Source organism: Schistocerca gregaria, unplaced genomic scaffold, assembly GCF_023897955.1.
Source record: "Schistocerca gregaria isolate iqSchGreg1 unplaced genomic scaffold, iqSchGreg1.2 ptg000156l, whole genome shotgun sequence".
Taxonomy (NCBI): domain Eukaryota; kingdom Metazoa; phylum Arthropoda; class Insecta; order Orthoptera; family Acrididae; genus Schistocerca; species Schistocerca gregaria.
Window position 1 is genome coordinate 3,845,455 of NW_026061720.1, and position 26,254 is coordinate 3,871,708.

General features: G+C 49.8%; 5 non-coding genes across 5 annotated transcripts; all 5 read left to right on the forward strand.

The window, feature by feature from the left end:
• The first annotated feature begins 13,513 nt into the window (after window positions 1-13,513).
• On the forward strand, window positions 13,514-13,587 carry Trnat-agu (transfer RNA threonine (anticodon AGU)). The gene has a single exon. It is a non-coding gene; the product is annotated as a tRNA-Thr (tRNA).
• A 3,095-nt stretch (window positions 13,588-16,682) lies between these two features.
• On the forward strand, window positions 16,683-16,756 carry Trnat-agu (transfer RNA threonine (anticodon AGU)). Its single transcript has one exon. It is a non-coding gene; the product is annotated as a tRNA-Thr (tRNA).
• A 1,516-nt stretch (window positions 16,757-18,272) lies between these two features.
• Window positions 18,273-18,346, forward strand: Trnat-agu (transfer RNA threonine (anticodon AGU)). Its single transcript has one exon. It is a non-coding gene; the product is annotated as a tRNA-Thr (tRNA).
• A 1,516-nt stretch (window positions 18,347-19,862) lies between these two features.
• Trnat-agu (transfer RNA threonine (anticodon AGU)) lies at window positions 19,863-19,936 on the forward strand. The gene has a single exon. It is a non-coding gene; the product is annotated as a tRNA-Thr (tRNA).
• A 1,516-nt stretch (window positions 19,937-21,452) lies between these two features.
• Trnat-agu (transfer RNA threonine (anticodon AGU)) lies at window positions 21,453-21,526 on the forward strand. Its single transcript has one exon. It is a non-coding gene; the product is annotated as a tRNA-Thr (tRNA).
• Window positions 21,527-26,254: the final 4,728 nt, after the last annotated feature.

Here is a 26,254-nt window from a genome sequence, read left to right on the forward strand (position 1 = left end):
TCCCAGTGTTTTGCAGTTGGACGACAAGAGTTTTACACAGTAGCAAAGAGCGAGGCACTGAGTTGGCATGAACAATGGAGAGCACAATGGGGCTCGAGATGTGCTTGTTACCTCAGGTGCTGTGTGATTGTCGACAAGGAGTGAAATGGACCAATTTGTGACCGCCCTTTCCATTTAAGACGTGAAAAACAGACGGAATTTGCATTCGTAATACCAGAGTATCGAAACTACTTGGAACTCTTGTGTATATGAACGTGTCCGCGCCTTTGTACTCTGGTACCTTCGCCGCTACAAACCAACCAACCAACGTGTCCGTGCACATCAGAGTCCCAAAGAATGGAGAATAGCCAGGCTTGGTCGTGTGTGCAGCCGTAGCTCAGTTGGCAGATCGTTCGCTTAGCGTGTGAAAGGTCTCGGGTTCAAGCTCCGGCTCCTCCATCTTTTGTGGTCAGTGCATGGTAAGTGTTGGTCGCGGCGAACATAAAGGGACGCAAGAAGTTGCAAAACCAGCGTCACAGACTGATATGATGTATACTGTTATAAGGAGAGCAAGATGTAAGTGTGGTGACCGGCTGTTATCGTGGTGTCATCGAGTGCAGATCTGTCTTAGGTATCACGGCTTAACGTCATTGAAGCCTAGAGAGTGGACAACACGTTCGTCTTACTCAGAGCGGTGTCCGAATTCTACTTTCGACGTTATGCGTGCCACTCTTAATGTGGCCAACTACGATTCGATACAGAATCCACGAAACCTGAAAGACACCCTCACTGATACATAGAGATTAGTGTTTATCTGCGGAATAATGGGAGTGTAAGGGTCTGTGACGTTGATGTGGCTGTATGTAGCACTATTAGTCAACGGGGGAGGTGGGCGTAGCTCAGATGGTAGAGCGCTCGCTTAGTGTGCGAGAGGTACTGGGATCGATACCCAGCGCCTCCAGAACTTTTAACACTCCTACATGCGCACCTTGCCATGCAAGAGGAATAATTCCCAACCAGCAGAGGTGTCTAGGCAGATACAAGCGAACGATTAGCATCCACAATTGGCAAGCGTTCTTTTATTCGTGCGCAGGAAGCACCCACCTCGCACACCTACACTTAACTTAGAAACAGTACAAATGTTCCCATAAGATTCTCAAGCCTACGTCGGAAAGATCTGCCTTGCGCCGAGTTCACGTAAATCCCACTGCACGTTCCCATTCTTTGCGTGCAGTCGGCTGCTACTGGCGTTGCTGGTTGTGACTGCTGATAACAGATGCCGTAGCAATCACTTCATGGAGTGAGTTGAATGTTTTGCGATAGTCTGTCTCTGACAAGCAAGCACAGGTGATATAGGTGCGAACACAGGAAGCTTGCAGCCCCTCGCTGCCTGCAGACACAGAGCAGCCACACTAGGAGAGCGGCCTAAGCCGTAGGCGAAATGTGCTCATTCGCTTTGGCGCGACGTCGAACTATAAGTAAGGCTGTCACTAGCGTGAGCGTTGCGTGAGCGTCGTGTAAAGTCGGAAAAGTCGGCTGCATGGGTGATTGCCAAGTTTGGGGAGCGTTTCGCTGTATGATCAGTGCAATGGAGACGCGGAAACTGGTTGTGTCCCAGTGTTTTGCAGTTGGACGACAAGAGTTTTACACAGTAGCAAAGAGCGAGGCACTGAGTTGGCATGAACAATGGAGAGCACAATGGGGCTCGAGATGTGCTTGTTACCTCAGGTGCTGTGTGATTGTCGACAAGGAGTGAAATGGACCAATTTGTGACCGCCCTTTCCATTTAAGACGTGAAAAACAGACGGAATTTGCATTCGTAATACCAGAGTATCGAAACTACTTGGAACTCTTGTGTATATGAACGTGTCCGCGCCTTTGTACTCTGGTACCTTCGCCGCTACAAACCAACCAACCAACGTGTCCGTGCACATCAGAGTCCCAAAGAATGGAGAATAGCCAGGCTTGGTCGTGTGTGCAGCCGTAGCTCAGTTGGCAGATCGTTCGCTTAGCGTGTGAAAGGTCTCGGGTTCAAGCTCCGGCTCCTCCATGTTTTGTGGTCAGTGCATGGTAAGTGTTGGTCGCGGCGAACATAAAGGGACGCAAGAAGTTGCAAAACCAGCGTCACAGACTGATATGATGTATACTGTTATAAGGAGAGCAAGATGTAAGTGTGGTGACCGGCTGTTATCGTGGTGTCATCGAGTGCAGATCTGTCTTAGGTATCACGGCTTAACGTCATTGAAGCCTAGAGAGTGGACAACACGTTCGTCTTACTCAGAGCGGTGTCCGAATTCTACTTTCGACGTTATGCGTGCCACTCTTAATGTGGCCAACTACGATTCGATACAGAATGCACGAAACCTGAAAGACACCCTCACTGATACATAGAGATTAGTGTTTATCTGCGGAATAATGGGAGTGTAAGGGTCTGTGACGTTGATGTGGCTGTATGTAGCACTATTAGTCAACGGGGGAGGTGGGCGTAGCTCAGATGGTAGAGCGCTCGCTTAGTGTGCGAGAGGTACTGGGATCGATACCCAGCGCCTCCAGAATTTTTAACACTCCTACATGCGCACCTTGCCATGCAAGGGGAATAATTCCCAACCAGCAGAGGTGTCTAGGCAGATACAAGCGAACGATTAGCATCCACAATTGGCAAGCGTTCTTTTATTCGTGCGCAGGAAGCACCCACCTCGCACACCTACACTTAACTTAGAAACAGTACAAATGTTCCCATAAGATTCTCAAGCCTACGTCGGAAAGATCTGCCTTGCGCCGAGTTCACGTAAATCCCACTGCACGTTCCCATTCTTTGCGTGCAGTCGGCTGCTACTGGCGTTGCTGGTTGTGACTGCTGATAACAGATGCCGTAGCAATCACTTCATGGAGTGAGTTGAATGTTTTGCGATAGTCTGTCTCTGACAAGCAAGCACAGGTGATATAGGTGCGAACACAGGAAGCTTGCAGCCCCTCGCTGCCTGCAGACACAGAGCAGCCACACTAGGAGAGCGGCCTAAGCCGTAGGCGAAATGTGCTCATTCGCTTTGGCGCGACGTCGAACTATAAGTAAGGCTGTCACTAGCGTGAGCGTTGCGTGAGCGTCGTGTAATGTCGGAAAAGTCGGCTGCATGGGTGATTGCTAAGTTTGGGGAGCGTTTCGCAGTATGATCAGTGCAATGGAAACGCGGAAACTGGTTGTGTCCCAGTGTTTTGCAGTTGGACGACAAGAGTTTTACACAGTAGCAAAGAGCGAGGCACTGAGTTGGCATGAACAATGGAGAGCACAATGGGGCTCGAGATGTGCTTGTTACCTCAGGTGCTGTGTGATTGTCGACAAGGAGTGAAATGGACCAATTTGTGACCGCCCTTTCCATTTAAGACGTGAAAAACTGACGGAATTTGCATTCGTAATACCAGAGTATCGAAACTACTTGGAACTCTTGTGTATATGAACGTGTCCGCGCCTTTGTACTCTGGTACCTTCGCCGCTACAAACCAACCAACCAACGTGTCCGTGCACATCAGAGTCCCAAAGAATGGAGAATAGCCAGGCTTGGTCGTGTGTGCAGCCGTAGCTCAGTTGGCAGATCGTTCGCTTAGCGTGTGAAAGGTCTCGGGTTCAAGCTCCAGCTCCTCCATGTTTTGTGGTCAGTGCATGGTAAGTGTTGGTCGCGGCGAACATAAAGGGACGCAAGAAGTTGCAAAACCAGCGTCACAGACTGATATGATGTATACTGTTATAAGGAGAGCAAGATGTAAGTGTGGTGACCGGCTGTTATCGTGGTGTCATCGAGTGCAGATCTGTCTTAGGTATCACGGCTTAACGTCATTGAAGCCTAGAGAGTGGACAACACGTTCGTCTTACTCAGAGCGGTGTCCGAATTCTACTTTCGGCGTTATGCGTGCCACTCTTAATGTGGCCAACTACGATTCGATACAGAATGCACGAAACCTGAAAGACACCCTCACTGATACATAGAGAGTAGTGTTTGTCTGCGGAATAATGGGAGTGTAAGGGTCTGTGACGTTGATGTGGCTGTATGTAGCACTATTAGTCAACGGGGGGGTGGGCGTAGCTCAGATGGTAGAGCGCTCGCTTAGTGTGCGAGAGGTACTGGGATCGATACCCAGCGCCTCCAGAATTTTTAACACTCCTACATGCGCACCTTGCCATGCAAGAGGAATAATTCCCAACCAGGAAGCGCAGGAAGCACCCACCTCGCACACCTACACTTAACTTAGAAACAGTACAAATGTTCCCATAAGATTCTCAAGCCTACGTCGGAAAGATATGCCTTTCGCCGAGTTCACGTAAATCCCACTGCACGTTCCCATTCTTTGCGTGCAGTCGGCTGCTACTGGTGTTGCTGGTTGTGACTGCTGATAACAGATGCCGTAGCAATCACTTCATGGAGTGAGTTGAATGTTTTGCGATAGTCTGTCTCTGACAAGCAAGCACAGGTGATATAGGTGCGAACACAGGAAGCTTGCAGCCCCTCTCTGGCTGCAGACACAGAGCAGCCACACTAGGAGAGCGGCCTAAGCCGTAGGCGAAATGTGCTCATTCGCTTTGGCGCGACGTCGAACTATAAGTAAGGCTGTCACTAGCGTGAGCGTCGTGTAAAGTCGGAAAAGTCGGCTGCATGGGTGATTGCCAAGTTTGGGGAGCGTTTCGCAGTATGATCAGTGCAATGGAGACGCGGAAACTGGTTGTGTCCCAGTGTTTTGCAGTTGGACGACAAGAGTTTTACACAGTAGCAAAGAGCGAGGCACTGAGTTGGCATGAACAATGGAGAGCACAATGGGGCTCGAGATGTGCTTGTTACCTCAGGTGCTGTGTGATTGTCGACAAGGAGTGAGATGGACCAATTTGTGACCGCCCTTTCCATTTAAGACGTGAAAAACAGACGGAATTTGCATTCGTAAAACCAGAGTATCGAAACTACTTGGAACTCTTGTGTATATGAACGTGTCCGCGCCTTTGTACTCTGGTACCTTCGCCGCTACAAACCAACCAACCAACGTGTCCGTGCACATCAGAGTCCCAAAGAATGGAGAATAGCCAGGCTTGGTCGTGTGTGCCGCTGTAGCTCAGTTGGCAGATCGTTCGCTTAGCGTGTGGAAGGTCTCGGGTTCAAGCTCCGGCTCCTCCATGTTTTGTGGTCAGTGCATGGTAAGTGTTGGTCGCGGCGAACATAAAGGGACGCAAGAAGTTGCAAAACCAGCGTCACAGACTGATATGATGTATACTGTTATAAGGAGAGCAAGATGTAAGTGTGGTGACCGGCTGTTATCGTGGTGTCATCGAGTGCAGATCTGTCTTAGGTATCACGGCTTAACGTCATTGAAGCCTAGAGAGTGGACAACACGTTCGTCTTACTCAGAGCGGTGTCCGAATTCTACTTTCGACGTTATGCGTGCCACTCTTAATGTGGCCAACTACGATTCGATACAGAATGCACGAAACCTGAAAGACACCCTCACTGATACATAGACAGTAGTGTTTGTCTGCGGAATAATGGGAGTGTAAGGGTCTGTGACGTTGATGTGGCTGTATGTAGCACTATTAGTGAACGGGGGGGTGGGCGTAGCTCAGATGGTAGAGCGCTCGCTTAGTGTGCGAGAGGTACAGGGATCGATACCCAGCGCCTCCAGAACTTTTAACACTCCTACATGCGCACCTTGCCATGCAAGAGGAATAATTCCCAACCAGCAGAGGTGTCTAGGCAGATACAAGCGAACGATTAGCATCCACAATTGGCAAGCGTTCTTTTATTCGTGCGCAGGAAACACCCACCTCGCACACCTACACTTAACTTAGAAACAGTACAAATGTTCCCATAAGATTCTCAAGCCTACGTCGGAAAGATCTGCCTTGCGCCGAGTTCACGTAAATCCCACTGCACGTTCCCATTCTTTGCGTGCAGTCGGCTGCTACTGGCGTTGCTGGTTGTGACTGCTGATAACAGATGCCGTAGCAATCACTTCATGGAGTGAGTTGAATGTTTTGCGATAGTCTGTCTCTGACAAGCAAGCACAGGTGATATAGGTGCGAACACAGGAAGCTTGCAACCCCTCGCTGCCTGCAGACACAGAGCAGCCACACTAGGAGAGCGGCCTAAGCCGTAGGCGAAATGTGCTCATTCGCTTTGGCGCAACGTCGAACTATAAGTAAGGCTGTCACTAGCGTGAGCGTTGCGTGAGCGTCGTGTAATGTCGGAAAAGTCGGCTGCATGGGTGATTGCTAAGTTTGGGGAGCGTTTCGCAGTATGATCAGTGCAATGGAGACGCGGAAACTGGTTGTGTCCCAGTGTTTTGCAGTTGGACGACAAGAGTTTTACACAGTAGCAAAGAGCGAGGCACTGAGTTGGCATGAACAATGGAGAGCACAATGGGGCTCGAGATGTGCTTGTTACCTCAGGTGCTGTGTGATTGTCGACAAGGAGTGAAATGGACCAATTTGTGACCGCCCTTTCCATTTAAGACGTGAAAAACAGACGGAATTTGCATTCGTAATACCAGAGTATCGAAACTACTTGGAACTCTTGTGTATATGGACGTGTCCGCGCCTTTGTACTCTGGTACCTTCGCCGCTACAAACCAACCAACCAACGTGTCCGTGCACATCAGAGTCCCAAAGAATGGAGAATAGCCAGGCTTGGTCGTGTGTGCCGCTGTAGCTCAGTTGGCAGATCGTTCGCTTAGCGTGTGGAAGGTCTCGGGTTCAAGCTCCGGCTCCTCCATGTTTTGTGGTCAGTGCATGGTAAGTGTTGGTCGCGGCGAACATAAAGGGACGCAAGAAGTTGCAAAACCAGCGTCACAGACTGATATGATGTATACTGTTATAAGGAGAGCAAGATGTAAGTGTGGTGACCGGCTGTTATCGTGGTGTCATCGAGTGCAGATCTGTCTTAGGTATCACGGCTTAACGTCATTGAAGCCTAGAGAGTGGACAACACGTTCGTCTTACTCAGAGCGGTGTCCGAATTCTACTTTCGACGTTATGCGTGCCACTCTTAATGTGGCCAACTACGATTCGATACAGAATGCACGAAACCTGAAAGACACCCTCACTGATACATAGACAGTAGTGTTTGTCTGCGGAATAATGGGAGTGTAAGGGTCTGTGACGTTGATGTGGCTGTATGTAGCACTATTAGTGAACGGGGGGGGTGGGCGTAGCTCAGATGGTAGAGCGCTCGCTTAGTGTGCGAGAGGTACAGGGATCGATACCCAGCGCCTCCAGAACTTTTAACACTCCTACATGCGCACCTTGCCATGCAAGAGGAATAATTCCCAACCAGCAGAGGTGTCTAGGCAGATACAAGCGAACGATTAGCATCCACAATTGGCAAGCGTTCTTTTATTCGTGCGCAGGAAACACCCACCTCGCACACCTACACTTAACTTAGAAACAGTACAAATGTTCCCATAAGATTCTCAAGCCTACGTCGGAAAGATCTGCCTTGCGCCGAGTTCACGTAAATCCCACTGCACGTTCCCATTCTTTGCGTGCAGTCGGCTGCTACTGGCGTTGCTGGTTGTGACTGCTGATAACAGATGCCGTAGCAATCACTTCATGGAGTGAGTTGAATGTTTTGCGATAGTCTGTCTCTGACAAGCAAGCACAGGTGATATAGGTGCGAACACAGGAAGCTTGCAACCCCTCGCTGCCTGCAGACACAGAGCAGCCACACTAGGAGAGCGGCCTAAGCCGTAGGCGAAATGTGCTCATTCGCTTTGGCGCAACGTCGAACTATAAGTAAGGCTGTCACTAGCGTGAGCGTTGCGTGAGCGTCGTGTAATGTCGGAAAAGTCGGCTGCATGGGTGATTGCTAAGTTTGGGGAGCGTTTCGCAGTATGATCAGTGCAATGGAGACGCGGAAACTGGTTGTGTCCCAGTGTTTTGCAGTTGGACGACAAGAGTTTTACACAGTAGCAAAGAGCGAGGCACTGAGTTGGCATGAACAATGGAGAGCACAATGGGGCTCGAGATGTGCTTGTTACCTCAGGTGCTGTGTGATTGTCGACAAGGAGTGAAATGGACCAATTTGTGACCGCCCTTTCCATTTAAGACGTGAAAAACAGACGGAATTTGCATTCGTAATACCAGAGTATCGAAACTACTTGGAACTCTTGTGTATATGAACGTGTCCGCGCCTTTGTACTCTGGTACCTCCGCCGCTACAAACCAACCAACCAACGTGTCCGTGCACATCAGAGTCCCAAAGAATGGAGAATAGCCAGGCTTGGTCGTGTGTGCAGCTGTAGCTCAGTTGGCAGATCGTTCGCTTAACGTGTGAAAGGTCTCGGGTTCAAGCTCCGGCTCCTCCATGTTTTGTGGTCAGTGCATGGTAAGTGTTGGTCGCGGCGAACATAAAGGGACGCAAGAAGTTGCAAAACCAGCGTCACAGACTGATATGATGTATACTGTTATAAGGAGAGCAAGATGTAAGTGTGGTGACCGGCTGTTATCGTGGTGTCATCGAGTGCAGATCTTTCTTAGGTATCACGGCTTAACGTCATTGAAGCCTAGAGAGTGGTCAACACGTTCGTCTTACTCAGAGCGGTGTCCGAATTCTACTTTCGGCGTTATGCGTGCCACTCTTAATGTGGCCAACTACGAGTCGATACAGAATGCACGAAACCTGAAAGACACCCTCACTGATACATAGAGAGTAGTGTTTGTCTGCGGAATAATGGGAGTGTAAGGGTCTGTGACGTTGATGTGGCTGTATGTAGCACTATTAGTCAACGGGGGGGTGGGCGTAGCTCAGATGTTAGAGCGCTCGCTTAGTGTGCGAGAGGTACTGGGATCGATACCCAGCGCCTCCAGAATTTTTAACACTCCTACATGCGCACCTTGCCATTCAAGAGGAATAATTCCCAACCAGCAGAGGTGTCTAGGCAGATACAAGCGAACGATTAGCATCCACAATTGGCAAGCGCTCTTTTATTCGTGCGCAGGAAGCAGCCACCTCGCACACCTACACTTAACTTAGAAACAGTACAAATGTTCCCATAAGATTCTCAAGCCTTCGTCGGAAAGATCTGCCTTGCGCCGAGTTCACGTAAATCCCACTGCACGTTCCCATTCTTTGCGTGCAGTCGGCTGCTACTGGTGTTGCTGGTTGTGACTGCTGATAACAGATGCCGTAGCAATCACTTCATGGAGTGAGTTGAATGTTTTGCGATAGTCTGTCTCTGACAAGCAAGCACAGGTGATATAGGTGCGAACACAGGAAGCTTGCAACCCCTCGCTGCCTGCAGACACAGAGCAGCCACACTAGGAGAGCGGCCTAAGCCGTAGGCGAAATGTGCTCATTCGCTTTGGCGCAACGTCGAACTATAAGTAAGGCTGTCACTAGCGTGAGCGTTGCGTGAGCGTCGTGTAATGTCGGAAAAGTCGGCTGCATGGGTGATTGCTAAGTTTGGGGAGCGTTTCGCAGTATGATCAGTGCAATGGAGACGCGGAAACTGGTTGTGTCCCAGTGTTTTGCAGTTGGACGACAAGAGTTTTACACAGTAGCAAAGAGCGAGGCACTGAGTTGGCATGAACAATGGAGAGCACAATGGGGCTCGAGATGTGCTTGTTACCTCAGGTGCTGTGTGATTGTCGACAAGGAGTGAAATGGACCAATTTGTGACCGCCCTTTCCATTTAAGACGTGAAAAACAGACGGAATTTGCATTCGTAATACCAGAGTATCGAAACTACTTGGAACTCTTGTGTATATGAACGTGTCCGCGCCTTTGTACTCTGGTACCTTCGCCGCTACAAACCAACCAACCAACGTGTCCGTGCACATCAGAGTCCCAAAGAATGGAGAATAGCCAGGCTTGGTCGTGTGTGCAGCTGTAGCTCAGTTGGCAGATCGTTCGCTTAACGTGTGAAAGGTCTCGGGTTCAAGCTCCGGCTCCTCCATGTTTTGTGGTCAGTGCATGGTAAGTGTTGGTCGCGGCGAACATAAAGGGACGCAAGAAGTTGCAAAACCAGCGTCACAGACTGATATGATGTATACTGTTATAAGGAGAGCAAGATGTAAGTGTGGTGACCGGCTGTTATCGTGGTGTCATCGAGTGCAGATCTGTCTTAGGTATCACGGCTTAACGTCATTGAAGCCTAGAGAGTGGACAACACGTTCGTCTTACTCAGAGCGGTGTCCGAATTCTACTTTCGGCGTTATGCGTGCCACTCTTAATGTGGCCAACTACGAGTCGATACAGAATGCACGAAACCTGAAAGACACCCTCACTGATACATAGAGAGTAGTGTTTGTCTGCGGAATAATGGGAGTGTAAGGGTCTGTGACGTTGATGTGGCTGTATGTAGCACTATTAGTCAACGGGGGGGTGGGCGTAGCTCAGATGTTAGAGCGCTCGCTTAGTGTGCGAGAGGTACTGGGATCGATACCCAGCGCCTCCAGAATTTTTAACACTCCTACATGCGCACCTTGCCATTCAAGAGGAATAATTCCCAACCAGCAGAGGTGTCTAGGCAGATACAAGCGAACGATTAGCATCCACAATTGGCAAGCGCTCTTTTATTCGTGCGCAGGAAGCACCCACCTCGCACACCTACACTTAACTTAGAAACAGTACAAATGTTCCCATAAGATTCTCAAGCCTTCGTCGGAAAGATCTGCCTTGCGCCGAGTTCACGTAAATCCCACTGCACGTTCCCATTCTTTGCGTGCAGTCGGCTGCTACTGGTGTTGCTGGTTGTGACTGCTGATAACAGATGCCGTAGCAATCACTTCATGGAGTGAGTTGAATGTTTTGCGATAGTCTGTCTCTGACAAGCAAGCACAGGTGATATAGGTGCGAACACAGGAAGCTTGCAGCCCCTCGCTGCCTGCAGACACAGAGCAGCCACACTAGGAGAGCGGCCTAAGCCGTAGGCGAAATGTGCTCATTCGCTTTGGCGCGACGTCGAACTATAAGTAAGGCTGTCACTAGCGTGAGCGTTGCGTGAGCGTCGTGTAAAGTCGGAAAAGTCGGCTGCATGGGTGATTGCCAAGTTTGGGGAGCGTTTCGCAGTATGATCAGTGCAATGGAGACGCGGAAACTGGTTGTGTCCCAGTGTTTTGCAGTTGGACGACAAGAGTTTTACACAGTAGCAAAGAGCGAGGCACTGAGTTGGCATGAACAATGGAGAGCACAATGGGGCTCGAGATGTGCTTGTTACCTCAGGTGCTGTGTGATTGTCGACAAGGAGTGAAATGGACCAATTTGTGACCGCCCTTTCCATTTAAGACGTGAAAAACAGACGGAATTTGCATTCGTAATACCAGAGTATCGAAACTACTTGGAACTCTTGTGTATATGAACGTGTCCGCGCCTTTGTACTCTGGTACCTTCGCCGCTACAAACCAACCAACCAACGTGTCCGTGCACATCAGAGTCCCAAAGAATGGAGAATAGCCAGGCTTGGTCGTGTGTGCAGCCGTAGCTCAGTTGGCAGATCGTTCGCTTAGCGTGTGGAAGGTCTCGGGTTCAAGCTCCGGCTCCTCCATGTTTTGTGGTCAGTGCATGGTAAGTGTTGGTCGCGGCGAACATAAAGGGACGCAAGAAGTTGCAAAACCAGCGTCACAGACTGATATGATGTATACTGTTATAAGGAGAGCAAGATGTGAGTGTGGTGACCGGCTGTTATCGTGGTGTCATCGAGTGCAGATCTGTCTTAGGTATCACGGCTTAACGTCATTGAAGCCTAGAGAGTGGACAACACGTTCGTCTTACTCAGAGCGGTGTCCGAATTCTACTTTCGACGTTATGCGTGCCACTCTTAATGTGGCCAACTACGATTCGATACAGAATGCACGAAACCTGAAAGACACCCTCACTGATACATAGAGAGTAGTGTTTGTCTGCGGAATAATGGGAGTGTAAGGGTCTGTGACGTTGATGTGGCTGTATGTAGCACTATTAGTCAACGGGGGGGTGGGCGTAGCTCAGATGGTAGAGCGCTCGCTTAGTGTGCGAGAGGTACTGGGATCGATACCCAGCGCCTCCAGAACTTTTAACACTCCTACATGCGCACCTTGCCATGCAAGAGGAATAATTCCCAACCAGCAGAGGTGTCTAGGCAGATACAAGCGAACGATTAGCATCCACAATTGGCAAGCGTTCTTTTATTCGTGCGCAGGAAGCACCCACCTCGCACACCTACACTTAACTTAGAAACAGTACAAATGTTCCCATAAGATTCTCAAGCCTACGTCGGAAAGATCTGCCTTGCGCCGAGTTCACGTAAATCCCACAGCACGTTCCCATTCTTTGCGTGCAGTCGGCTGCTACTGGCGTTGCTGGTTGTGACTGCTGATAACAGATGCCGTAGCAATCACTTCATGGAGTGAGTTGAATGTTTTGCGATAGTCTGTCTCTGACAAGCAAGCACAGGTGATATAGGTGCGAACACAGGAAGCTTGCAGCCCCTCGCTGCCTGCAGACACAGAGCAGCCACACTAGGAGAGCGGCCTAAGCCGTAGGCGAAATGTGCTCATTCGCTTTGGCGCGACGTCGAACTACATGTAAGGCTGTCACTAGCGTGAGCGTTGCGTGAGCGTCGTGTAATGTCGGAAAAGTCGGCTGCATGGGTGATTGCCAAGTTTGGGGAGCGTTTCGCAGTATGATCAGTGCAATGGAGACGTGGAAACTGGTTGTGTCCCAGTGTTTTGCAGTTGGACGACAAGTGTTTTACACAGTAGCAAAGAGCGAGGCACTGAGTTGGCATGAACAATGGAGAGCACAATGGGGCTCGAGATGTGCTTGTTACCTCAGGTGCTGTGTGATTGTCGACAAGGAGTGAAATGGACCAATTTGTGACCGCCCTTTCCATTTAAGACGTAAAAAACAGACGGAATTTGCATTCGTAATACCAGAGTATCGAAACTACTTGGAACACTTGTGTATATGAACGTGTCCGCGCCTTTGTACTCTGGTAGCTTCGCCGCTACAAACCAACCAACCAACGTGTCCGTGCACATCAGAGTCCCAAAGAATGGAGAATAGCCAAGCTTGGTCGTGTGTGCAGCCGTAGCTCAGTTGGCAGATCGTTCGCTTAGCGTGTGGAAGGTCTCGGGTTCAAGCTCCGGCTCCTCCATGTTTTGTGGTCAGTGCATGGTAAGTGTTGGTCGCGGCGAACATAAAGGGACGCAAGAAGTTGCAAAACCAGCGTCACAGACTGATATGATGTGTACTGTTATAAGGAGAGCAAGATGTAAGTGTGGTGACCGGCTGTTATCGTGGTGTCATCGAGTGCAGATCTGTCTTAGGTATCACGGCTTAACGTCATTGAAGCCTAGAGAGTGGACAACACGTTCGTCTTACTCAGAGCGGTGTCCGAATTCTACTTTCGACGTTATGCGTGCCACTCTTAATGTGGCCAACTACGATTCGATACAGAATGCACGAAACCTGAAAGACACCCTCACTGATACATAGAGAGTAGTGTTTGTCTGCGGAATAATGGGAGTGTAAGGGTCTGTGACGTTGATGTGGCTGTATGTAGCACTATTAGTCAACGGGGGGGTGGGCGTAGCTCAGATGGTAGAGCGCTCGCTTAGTGTGCGAGAGGTACTGGGATCGATACCCAGCGCCCCCAGAATTTTTAACACTCCTACATGCGCACCTTGCCATGCAAGAGGAATAATTCCCAACCAGCAGAGGTGTCTAGGCAGATACAAGCGAACGATTAGCATCCACAATTGGCAAGCGTTCTTTTATTCGTGCGCAGGAAGCACCCACCTCGCACACCTACACTTAACTTAGAAACAGTACAAATGTTCCCATAAGATTCTCAAGCCTACGTCGGAAAGATCTGCCTTGCGCCGAGTTCACGTAAATCCCACTGCACGTTCCCATTCTTTGCGTGCAGTCGGCTGCTACTGGCGTTGCTGGTTGTGACTGCTGATAACAGATGCCGTAGCAATCACTTCATGGAGTGAGTTGAATGTTTTGCGATAGTCTGTCTCTGACAAGCAAGCACAGGTGATATAGGTGCGAACACAGGAAGCTTGCAGCCCCTCGCTGCCTGCAGACACAGAGCAGCCACACTAGGAGAGCGGCCTAAGCCGTAGGCGAAATGTGCTCATTCGCTTTGGCGCGACGTCGAACTATATGTAAGGCTGTCACTAGCGTGAGCGTTGCGTGAGCGTCGTGTAATGTCGGAAAAGTCGGCTGCATGGGTGATTGCCAAGTTTGGGGAGCGTTTCGCAGTATGATCAGTGCAATGGAGACGTGGAAACTGGTTGTGTCCCAGTGTTTTGCAGTTGGACGACAAGAGTTTTACACAGTAGCAAAGAGCGAGGCACTGAGTTGGCATGAACAATGGAGAGCACAATGGGGCTCGAGATGTGCTTGTTACCTCAGGTGCTGTGTGATTGTCGACAAGGAGTGAAATGGACCAATTTGTGACCGCCCTTTCCATTTAAGACGTGAAAAACAGACGGAATTTGCATTCGTAATACCAGAGTATCGAAACTACTTGGAACTCTTGTGTATATGAACGTGTCCGCGCCTTTGTACTCTGGTACCTTCGCCGCTACAAACCAACCAACCAACGTGTCCGTGCACATCAGAGTCCCAAAGAATGGAGAATAGCCAGGCTTGGTCGTGTGTGCAGCCGTAGCTCAGTTGGCAGATCGTTCGCTTAGCGTGTGGAAGGTCTCGGGTTCAAGCTCCGGCTCCTCCATGTTTTGTGGTCAGTGCATGGTAAGTGTTGGTCGCGGCGAACATAAAGGGACGCAAGAAGTTGCAAAACCAGCGTCACAGACTGATATGATGTATACTGTTATAAGGAGAGCAAGATGTAAGTGTGGTGACCGGCTGTTATCGTGGTGTCATCGAGTGCAGATCTGTCTTAGGTATCACAGCTTAACGTCATTGAAGCCTAGAGAGTGGACAACACGTTCGTCTTACTCAGAGCGGTGTCCGAATTCTACTTTCGACGTTATGCGTGCCACTCTTAATGTGGCCAACTACGATTCGATACAGAATGCACGAAACCTGAAAGACACCCTCACTGATACATAGAGAGTAGTGTTTGTCTGCGGAATAATGGGAGTGTAAGGGTCTGTGACGTTGATGTGGCTGTATGTAGCACTATTAGTCAACGGGGGGGTGGGCGTAGCTCAGATGGTAGAGCGCTCGCTTAGTGTGCGAGAGGTACTGGGATCGATACCCAGCGCCTCCAGAACTTTTAACACTCCTACATGCGCACCTTGCCATGCAAGAGGAATAATTCCCAACCAGCAGAGGTGTCTAGGCAGATACAAGCGAACGATTAGCATCCACAATTGGCAAGCGTTCTTTTATTCGTGCGCAGGAAGCACCCACCTCGCACACCTACACTTAACTTAGAAACAGTACAAATGTTCCCATAAGATTCTCAAGCCTACGTCGGAAAGATCTGCCTTGCGCCGAGTTCACGTAAATCCCACAGCACGTTCCCATTCTTTGCGTGCAGTCGGCTGCTACTGGCGTTGCTGGTTGTGACTGCTGATAACAGATGCCGTAGCAATCACTTCATGGAGTGAGTTGAATGTTTTGCGATAGTCTGTCTCTGACAAGCAAGCACAGGTGATATAGGTGCGAACACAGGAAGCTTGCAGCCCCTCGCTGCCTGCAGACACAGAGCAGCCACACTAGGAGAGCGGCCTAAGCCGTAGGCGAAATGTGCTCATTCGCTTTGGCGCGACGTCGAACTATATGTAAGGCTGTCACTAGCGTGAGCGTCGTGTAATGTCGGAAAAGTCGGCTGCATGGGTGATTGCCAAGTTTGGGGAGCGTTTCGCAGTATGATCAGTGCAATGGAGACGTGGAAACTGGTTGTGTCCCAGTGTTTTGCAGTTGGACGACAAGAGTTTTACACAGTAGCAAAGAGCGAGGCACTGAGTTGGCATGAACAATGGAGAGCACAATGGGGCTCGAGATGTGCTTGTTACCTCAGGTGCTGTGTGATTGTCGACAAGGAGTGAAATGGACCAATTTGTGACCGCCCTTTCCATTTAAGACGTAAAAAACAGACGGAATTTGCATTCGTAATACCAGAGTATCGAAACTACTTGGAACACTTGTGTATATGAACGTGTCCGCGCCTTTGTACTCTGGTAGCTTCGCCGCTACAAACCAACCAACCAACGTGTCCGTGCACATCAGAGTCCCAAAGAATGGAGAATAGCCAAGCTTGGTCGTGTGTGCAGCCGTAGCTCAGTTGGCAGATCGTTCGCTTAGCGTGTGGAAGGTCTCGGGTTCAAGCTCCGGCTCCTCCATGTTTTGTGGTCAGTGCATGGTAAGTGTTGGTCGCGGCGAACATAAAGGGACGCAAGAAGTTGCAAAACCAGCGTCACAGACTGATATGATGTATACTGTTATAAGGAGAGCAAGATGTAAGTGTGGTGACCGGCTGTTATCGTGGTGTCATCGAGTGCAGATCTGTCTTAGGTATCACGGCTTAACGTCATTGAAGCCTAGAGAGTGGACAACACGTTCGTCTTACTCAGAGCGGTGTCCGAATTCTACTTTCGACGTTATGCGTGCCACTCTTAATGTGGCCAACTACGATTCGATACAGAATGCACGAAACCTGAAAGACACCCTCACTGATACATAGAGAGTAGTGTTTGTCTGCGGAATAATGGGAGTGTAAGGGTCTGTGACGTTGATGTGGCTGTATGTAGCACTATTAGTCAACGGGGGGGTGGGCGTAGCTCAGATGGTAGAGCGCTCGCTTAGTGTGCGAGAGGTACTGGGATCGATACCCAGCGCCCCCAGAATTTTTAACACTCCTACATGAGCACCTTGCCATGCAAGAGGAATAATTCCCAACCAGCAGAGGTGTCTAGGCAGATACAAGCGAACGATTAGCATCCACAATTGGCAAGCGTTCTTTTATTCGTGCGCAGGAAGCACCCACCTCGCACACCTACACTTAACTTAGAAACAGTACAAATGTTCCCATAAGATTCTCAAGCCTACGTCGGAAAGATCTGCCTTGCGCCGAGTTCACGTAAATCCCACTGCACGTTCCCATTCTTTGCGTGCAGTCGGCTGCTACTGGCGTTGCTGGTTGTGACTGCTGATAACAGATGCCGTAGCAATCACTTCATGGAGTGAGTTGAATGTTTTGCGATAGTCTGTCTCTGACAAGCAAGCACAGGTGATATAGGTGCGAACACAGGAAGCTTGCAGCCCCTCGCTGCCTGCAGACACAGAGCAGCCACACTAGGAGAGCGGCCTAAGCCGTAGGCGAAATGTGCTCATTCGCTTTGGCGCGACGTCGAACTATATGTAAGGCTGTCACTAGCGTGAGCGTTGCGTGAGCGTCGTGTAATGTCGGAAAAGTCGGCTGCATGGGTGATTGCCAAGTTTGGGGAGCGTTTCGCAGTATGATCAGTGCAATGGAGACGTGGAAACTGGTTGTGTCCCAGTGTTTTGCAGTTGGACGACAAGAGTTTTACACAGTAGCAAAGAGCGAGGCACTGAGTTGGCATGAACAATGGAGAGCACAATGGGGCTCGAGATGTGCTTGTTACCTCAGGTGCTGTGTGATTGTCGACAAGGAGTGAAATGGACCAATTTGTGACCGCCCTTTCCATTTAAGACGTAAAAAACAGACGGAATTTGCATTCGTAATACCAGAGTATCGAAACTACTTGGAACACTTGTGTATATGAACGTGTCCGCGCCTTTGTACTCTGGTAGCTTCGCCGCTACAAACCAACCAACCAACGTGTCCGTGCACATCAGAGTCCCAAAGAATGGAGAATAGCCAGGCTTGGTCGTGTGTGCAGCCGTAGCTCAGTTGGCAGATCGTTCGCTTAGCGTGTGAAAGGTCTCGGGTTCAAGCTCCGGCTCCTCCATGTTTTGTGGTCAGTGCATGGTAAGTGTTGGTCGCGGCGAACATAAAGGGACGCAAGAAGTTGCAAAACCAGCGTCACAGACTGATATGATGTATACTGTTATAAGGAGAGCAAGATGTAAGTGTGGTGACCGGCTGTTATCGTGGTGTCATCGAGTGCAGATCTGTCTTAGGTATCACGGCTTAACGTCATTGAAGCCTAGAGAGTGGACAACACGTTCGTCTTACTCAGAGCGGTGTCCGAATTCTACTTTCGGCGTTATGCGTGCCACTCTTAATGTGGCCAACTACGATTCGATACAGAATGCACGAAACCTGAAAGACACCCTCACTGATACATAGAGAGTAGTGTTTGTCTGCGGAATAATGGGAGTGTAAGGGTCTGTGACGTTGATGTGGCTGTATGTAGCACTATTAGTCAACGGGGGGGTGGGCGTAGCTCAGATGGTAGAGCGCTCGCTTAGTGTGCGAGAGGTACTGGGATCGATACCCAGCGCCCCCAGAATTTTTAACACTCCTACATGCGCACCTTGCCATGCAAGAGGATTAATTCCCAACCAGCAGAGGTGTCTAGGCAGATACAAGCGAACGATTAGCATCCACAATTGGCAAGCGTTCTTTTATTCGTGCGCAGGAAGCACCCACCTCGCACACCTACACATAACTTAGAAACAGTACAAATGTTCCCATAAGATTCTCAAGCCTACGTCGGAAAGATCTGCCTTGCGCCGAGTTCACGTAAATCCCACTGCACGTTCCCATTCTTTGCGTGCAGTCGGCTGCTACTGGCGTTGCTGGTTGTGACTGCTGATAACAGATGCCGTAGCAATCACTTCATGGAGTGAGTTGAATGTTTTGCGATAGTCTGTCTCTGACAAGCAAGCACAGGTGATATAGGTGCGAACACAGGAAGCTTGCAGCCCCTCGCTGGCTGCAGACACAGAGCAGCCACACTAGGAGAGCGGCCTAAGCCGTAGGCGAAATGTGCTCATTCGCTTTGGCGCGACGTCGAACTACATGTAAGGCTGTCACTAGCGTGAGCGTTGCGTGAGCGTCGTGTAATGTCGGAAAAGTCGGCTGCATGGGTGATTGCCAAGTTTGGGGAGCGTTTCGCAGTATGATCAGTGCAATGGAGACGTGGAAACTGGTTGTGTCCCAGTGTTTTGCAGTTGGACGACAAGTGTTTTACACAGTAGCAAAGAGCGAGGCACTGAGTTGGCATGAACAATGGAGAGCACAATGGGGCTCGAGATGTGCTTGTTACCTCAGGTGCTGTGTGATTGTCGACAAGGAGTGAAATGGACCAATTTGTGACCGCCCTTTCCATTTAAGACGTAAAAAACAGACGGAATTTGCATTCGTAATACCAGAGTATCGAAACTACTTGGAACACTTGTGTATATGAACGTGTCCGCGCCTTTGTACTCTGGTAGCTTCGCCGCTACAAACCAACCAACCAACGTGTCCGTGCACATCAGAGTCCCAAAGAATGGAGAATAGCCAGGCTTGGTCGTGTGTGCAGCCGTAGCTCAGTTGGCAGATCGTTCGCTTAGCGTGTGAAAGGTCTCGGGTTCAAGCTCCGGCTCCTCCATGTTTTGTGGTCAGTGCATGGTAAGTGTTGGTCGCGGCGAACATAAAGGGACGCAAGAAGTTGCGAAACCAGCGTCACAGACTGATATGATGTATACTGTTATAAGGAGAGCAAGATGTAAGTGTGGTGACCGGCTGTTATCGTGGTGTCATCGAGTGCAGATCTGTCTTAGGTATCACGGCTTAACGTCATTGAAGCCTAGAGAGTGGACAACACGTTCGTCTTACTCAGAGCGGTGTCCGAATTCTACTTTCGGCGTTATGCGTGCCACTCTTAATGTGGCCAACTACGATTCGATACAGAATGCACGAAACCTGAAAGACACCCTCACTGATACATAGAGAGTAGTGTTTGTCTGCGGAATAATGGGAGTGTAAGGGTCTGTGACGTTGATGTGGCTGTATGTAGCACTATTAGTCAACGGGGGGGTGGGCGTAGCTCAGATGGTAGAGCGCTCGCTTAGTGTGCGAGAGGTACTGGGATCGATACCCAGCGCCCCCAGAATTTTTAACACTCCTACATGCGCACCTTGCCATGCAAGAGGATTAATTCCCAACCAGCAGAGGTGTCTAGGCAGATACAAGCGAACGATTAGCATCCACAATTGGCAAGCGTTCTTTTATTCGTGCGCAGGAAGCACCCACCTCGCACACCTACACATAACTTAGAAACAGTACAAATGTTCCCATAAGATTCTCAAGCCTACGTCGGAAAGATCTGCCTTGCGCCGAGTTCACGTAAATCCCACTGCACGTTCCCATTCTTTGCGTGCAGTCGGCTGCTACTGGCGTTGCTGGTTGTGACTGCTGATAACAGATGCCGTAGCAATCACTTCATGGAGTGAGTTGAATGTTTTGCGATAGTCTGTCTCTGACAAGCAAGCACAGGTGACATAGGTGCGAACACAGGAAGCTTGCAGCCCCTCGCTGGCTGCAGACACAGAGCAGCCACACTAGGAGAGCGGCCTAAGCCGTAGGCGAAATGTGCTCATTCGCTTTGGCGCGACGTCGAACTACATGTAAGGCTGTCACTAGCGTGAGCGTTGCGTGAGCGTCGTGTAATGTCGGAAAAGTCGGCTGCATGGGTGATTGCCAAGTTTGGGGAGCGTTTCGCAGTATGATCAGTGCAATGGAGACGTGGAAACTGGTTGTGTCCCAGTGTTTTGCAGTTGGACGACAAGTGTTTTACACAGTAGCAAAGAGCGAGGCACTGAGTTGGCATGAACAATGGAGAGCACAATGGGGCTCGAGATGTGCTTGTTACCTCAGGTGCTGTGTGATTGTCGACAAGGAGTGAAATGGACCAATTTGTGACCGCCCTTTCCATTTAAGACGTAAAAAACAGACGGAATTTGCATTCGTAATACCAGAGTATCGAAACTACTTGGAACACTTGTGTATATGAACGTGTCCGCGCCTTTGTACTCTGGTAGCTTCGCCGCTACAAACCAACCAACCAACGTGTCCGTGCACATCAGAGTCCCAAAGAATGGAGAATAGCCAGGCTTGGTCGTGTGTGCAGCCGTAGCTCAGTTGGCAGATCGTTCGCTTAGCGTGTGAAAGGTCTCGGGTTCAAGCTCCGGCTCCTCCATGTTTTGTGGTCAGTGCATGGTAAGTGTTGGTCGCGGCGAACATAAAGGGACGCAAGAAGTTGCGAAACCAGCGTCACAGACTGATATGATGTATACTGTTATAAGGAGAGCAAGATGTAAGTGTGGTGACCGGCTGTTATCGTGGTGTCATCGAGTGCAGATCTGTCTTAGGTATCACGGCTTAACGTCATTGAAGCCTAGAGAGTGGACAACACGTTCGTCTTACTCAGAGCGGTGTCCGAATTCTACTTTCGGCGTTATGCGTGCCACTCTTAATGTGGCCAACTACGATTCGATACAGAATGCACGAAACCTGAAAGACACCCTCACTGATACATAGAGAGTAGTGTTTGTCTGCGGAATAATGGGAGTGTAAGGGTCTGTGACGTTGATGTGGCTGTATGTAGCACTATTAGTCAACGGGGGGGTGGGCGTAGCTCAGATGGTAGAGCGCTCGCTTAGTGTGCGAGAGGTACTGGGATCGATACCCAGCGCCCCCAGAATTTTTAACACTCCTACATGCGCACCTTGCCATGCAAGAGGATTAATTCCCAACCAGCAGAGGTGTCTAGGCAGATACAAGCGAACGATTAGCATCCACAATTGGCAAGCGTTCTTTTATTCGTGCGCAGGAAGCACCCACCTCGCACACCTACACATAACTTAGAAACAGTACAAATGTTCCCATAAGATTCTCAAGCCTACGTCGGAAAGATCTGCCTTGCGCCGAGTTCACGTAAATCCCACTGCACGTTCCCATTCTTTGCGTGCAGTCGGCTGCTACTGGCGTTGCTGGTTGTGACTGCTGATAACAGATGCCGTAGCAATCACTTCATGGAGTGAGTTGAATGTTTTGCGATAGTCTGTCTCTGACAAGCAAGCACAGGTGATATAGGTGCGAACACAGGAAGCTTGCAGCCCCTCGCTGGCTGCAGACACAGAGCAGCCACACTAGGAGAGCGGCCTAAGCCGTAGGCGAAATGTGCTCATTCGCTTTGGCGCGACGTCGAACTACATGTAAGGCTGTCACTAGCGTGAGCGTTGCGTGAGCGAAGTGTAATGTCGGAAAAGTCGGCTGCATGGGTGATTGCCAAGTTTGGGGAGCGTTTCGCAGTATGATCAGTGCAATGGAGACGTGGAAACTGGTTGTGTCCCAGTGTTTTGCAGTTGGACGACAAGTGTTTTACACAGTAGCAAAGAGCGAGGCACTGAGTTGGCATGAACAATGGAGAGCACAATGGGGCTCGAGATGTGCTTGTTACCTCAGGTGCTGTGTGATTGTCGACAAGGAGTGAAATGGACCAATTTGTGACCGCCCTTTCCATTTAAGACGTAAAAAACAGACGGAATTTGCATTCGTAATACCAGAGTATCGAAACTACTTGGAACACTTGTGTATATGAACGTGTCCGCGCCTTTGTACTCTGGTAGCTTCGCCGCTACAAACCAACCAACCAACGTGTCCGTGCACATCAGAGTCCCAAAGAATGGAGAATAGCCAGGCTTGGTCGTGTGTGCAGCCGTAGCTCAGTTGGCAGATCGTTCGCTTAGCGTGTGAAAGGTCTCGGGTTCAAGCTCCGGCTCCTCCATGTTTTGTGGTCAGTGCATGGTAAGTGTTGGTCGCGGCGAACATAAAGGGACGCAAGAAGTTGCGAAACCAGCGTCACAGACTGATATGATGTATACTGTTATAAGGAGAGCAAGATGTAAGTGTGGTGACCGGCTGTTATCGTGGTGTCATCGAGTGCAGATCTGTCTTAGGTATCACGGCTTAACGTCATTGAAGCCTAGAGAGTGGACAACACGTTCGTCTTACTCAGAGCGGTGTCCGAATTCTACTTTCGGCGTTATGCGTGCCACTCTTAATGTGGCCAACTACGATTCGATACAGAATGCACGAAACCTGAAAGACACCCTCACTGATACATAGAGAGTAGTGTTTGTCTGCGGAATAATGGGAGTGTAAGGGTCTGTGACGTTGATGTGGCTGTATGTAGCACTATTAGTCAACGGGGGGGTGGGCGTAGCTCAGATGGTAGAGCGCTCGCTTAGTGTGCGAGAGGTACTGGGATCGATACCCAGCGCCTCCAGAATTTTTAACACTCCTACATGCGCACCTTGCCATGCAAGAGGAATAATTCCCAACCAGCAGAGGTGTCTAGGCAGATACAAGCGAACGATTAGCATCCACAATTGGCAAGCGTTCTTTTATTCGTGCGCAGGAAGCACCCATCTCGCACACCTACACTTAACTTAGAAACAGTACAAATGTTCCCATAAGATTCTCAAGCCTACGTCGGAAAGATCTGCCTTGCGCCGAGTTCACGTAAATCCCACTGCACGTTCCCATTCTTTGCGTGCAGTCGGCTGCTACTGGTGTTGCTGGTTGTGACTGCTGATAACAGATGCCGTAGCAATCACTTCATGGAGTGAGTTGAATGTTTTGCGATAGTCTGTCTCTGACAAGCAAGCACAGGTGATATAGGTGCGAACACAGGAAGCTTGCAGCCCCTCGCTGCCTGCAGACACAGAGCAGCCACACTAGGAGAGCGGCCTAAGCCGTAGGCGAAATGTGCTCATTCGCTTTGGCGCGACGTCGAACTATAAGTAAGGCTGTCACTAGCGTGAGCGTTGCGTGAGCGTCGTGTAAAGTCGGAAAAGTCGGCTGCATGGGTGATTGCCAAGTTTGGGGAGCGTTTCGCAGTATGATCAGTGCAATGGAGACGCGGAAACTGGTTGTGTCCCAGTGTTTTGCAGTTGGACGACAAGAGTTTTACACAGTAGCAAAGAGCGAGGCACTGAGTTGGCATGAACAATGGAGAGCACAATGGGGCTCGAGATGTGCTTGTTACCTCAGGTGCTGTGTGATTGTCGACAAGGAGTGAAATGGACCAATTTGTGACCGCCCTTTCCATTTAAGACGTGAAAAACAGACGGAATTTGCATTCGTAATACCAGAGTATCGAAACTACTTGGAACTCTTGTGTATATGAACGTGTCCGCGCCTTTGTACTCTGGTACCTTCGCCGCTACAAACCAACCAACCAACGTGTCCGTGCACATCAGAGTCCCAAAGAATGGAGAATAGCCAGGCTTGGACGTGTGTGCAGCCGTAGCTCAGTTGGCAGATCGTTCGCTTAGCGTGTGAAAGGTCTCGGGTTCAAGCTCCGGCTCCTCCATGTTTTGTGGTCAGTGCATGGTAAGTGTTGGTCGCGGCGAACATAAAGGGACGCATGAAGTTGCAAAACCAGCGTCACAGACTGATATGATGTATACTGTTATAAGGAGAGCAAGATGTAAGTGTGGTGACCGGCTGTTATCGTGGTGTCATCGAGTGCAGATCTGTCTTAGGTATCACGGCTTAACGTCATTGAAGCCTAGAGAGTGGACAACACGTTCGTCTTACTCAGAGCGGTGTCCGAATTCTACTTTCGACGTTATGCGTGCCACTCTTAATGTGGCCAACTACGATTCGATACAGAATGCACGAAACCTGAAAGACACCCTCACTGATACATAGAGAGTAGTGTTTGTCTGCGGAATAATGGGAGTGTAAGGGTCTGTGACGTTGATGTGGCTGTATGTAGCACTATTAGTCAATGGGGGGGTGGGCGTAGCTCAGATGGTAGAGCGCTCGCTTAGTGTGCGAGAGGTACTGGGATCGATACCCAGCGCCTCCAGAATTTTTAACACTCCTACATGCGCACCTTGCCATGCAAGAGGAATAATTCCCAACCAGCAGAGGTGTCTAGGCAGATACAAGCGAACGATTAGCATCCACAATTGGCAAGCGTTCTTTTATTCGTGCGCAGGAAGCACCCACCTCGCACACCTACACTTAACTTAGAAACAGTACAAATGTTCCCATAAGATTCTCAAGCCTACGTCGGAAAGATCTGCCTTGCGCCGAGTTCACGTAAATCCCACTGCACGTTCCCATTCTTTGCGTGCAGTCGGCTGCTACTGGCGTTGCTGGTTGTGACTGCTGATAACAGATGCCGTAGCAATCACTTCATGGAGTGAGTTGAATGTTTTGCGATAATCTGTCTCTGACAAGCAAGCACAGGTGATATAGGTGCGAACACAGGAAGCTTGCAACCCCTCGCTGCCTGCAGACACAGAGCAGCCACACTAGGAGAGCGGCCTAAGCCGTAGGCGAAATGTGCTCATTCGCTTTGGCGCGACGTCGAACTATAAGTAAGGCTGTCACTAGCGTGAGCGTTGCGTGAGCGTCGTGTAATGTCGGAAAAGTCGGCTGCATGGGTGATTGCTAAGTTTGGGGAGCGTTTCGCAGTATGATCAGTGCAATGGAAACGCGGAAACTGGTTGTGTCCCAGTGTTTTGCAGTTGGACGACAAGAGTTTTACACAGTAGCAAAGAGCGAGGCACTGAGTTGGCATGAACAATGGAGAGCACAATGGGGCTCGAGATGTGCTTGTTACCTCAGGTGCTGTGTGATTGTCGACAAGGAGTGAAATGGACCAATTTGTGACCGCCCTTTCCATTTAAGACGTGAAAAACAGACGGAATTTGCATTCGTAATACCAGAGTATCGAAACTACTTGGAACTCTTGTGTATATGAACGTGTCCGCGCCTTTGTACTCTGGTACCTTCGCCGCTACAAACCAACCAACCAACGTGTCCGTGCACATCAGAGTCCCAAAGAATGGAGAATAGCCAGCCTTGGTCGTGTGTGCAGCCGTAGCTCAGTTGGCAGATCGTTCGCTTAGCGTGTGAAAGGTCTCGGGTTCAAGCTCCGGCTCCTCCATGTTTTGTGGTCAGTGCATGGTAAGTGTTGGTCGCGGCGAACATAAAGGGACGCAAGAAGTTGCAAAACCAGCGTCACAGACTGATATGATGTATACTGTTATAAGGAGAGCAAGATGTAAGTGTGGCGACCGGCTGTTATCGTGGTGTCATCGAGTGCAGATCTGTCTTAGGTATCACGGCTTAACGTCATTGAAGCCTAGAGAGTGGACAACACGTTCGTCTTACTCAGAGCGGTGTCCGAATTCTACTTTCGGCGTTATGCGTGCCACTCTTAATGTGGCCAACTACGATTCGATACAGAATGCACGAAACCTGAAAGACACCCTCACTGATACATAGAGAGTAGTGTTTGTCTGCGGAATAATGGGAGTGTAAGGGTCTGTGACGTTGATGTGGCTGTATGTAGCACTATTAGTCAACGGGGGGGTGGGCGTAGCTCAGATGGTAGAGCGCTCGC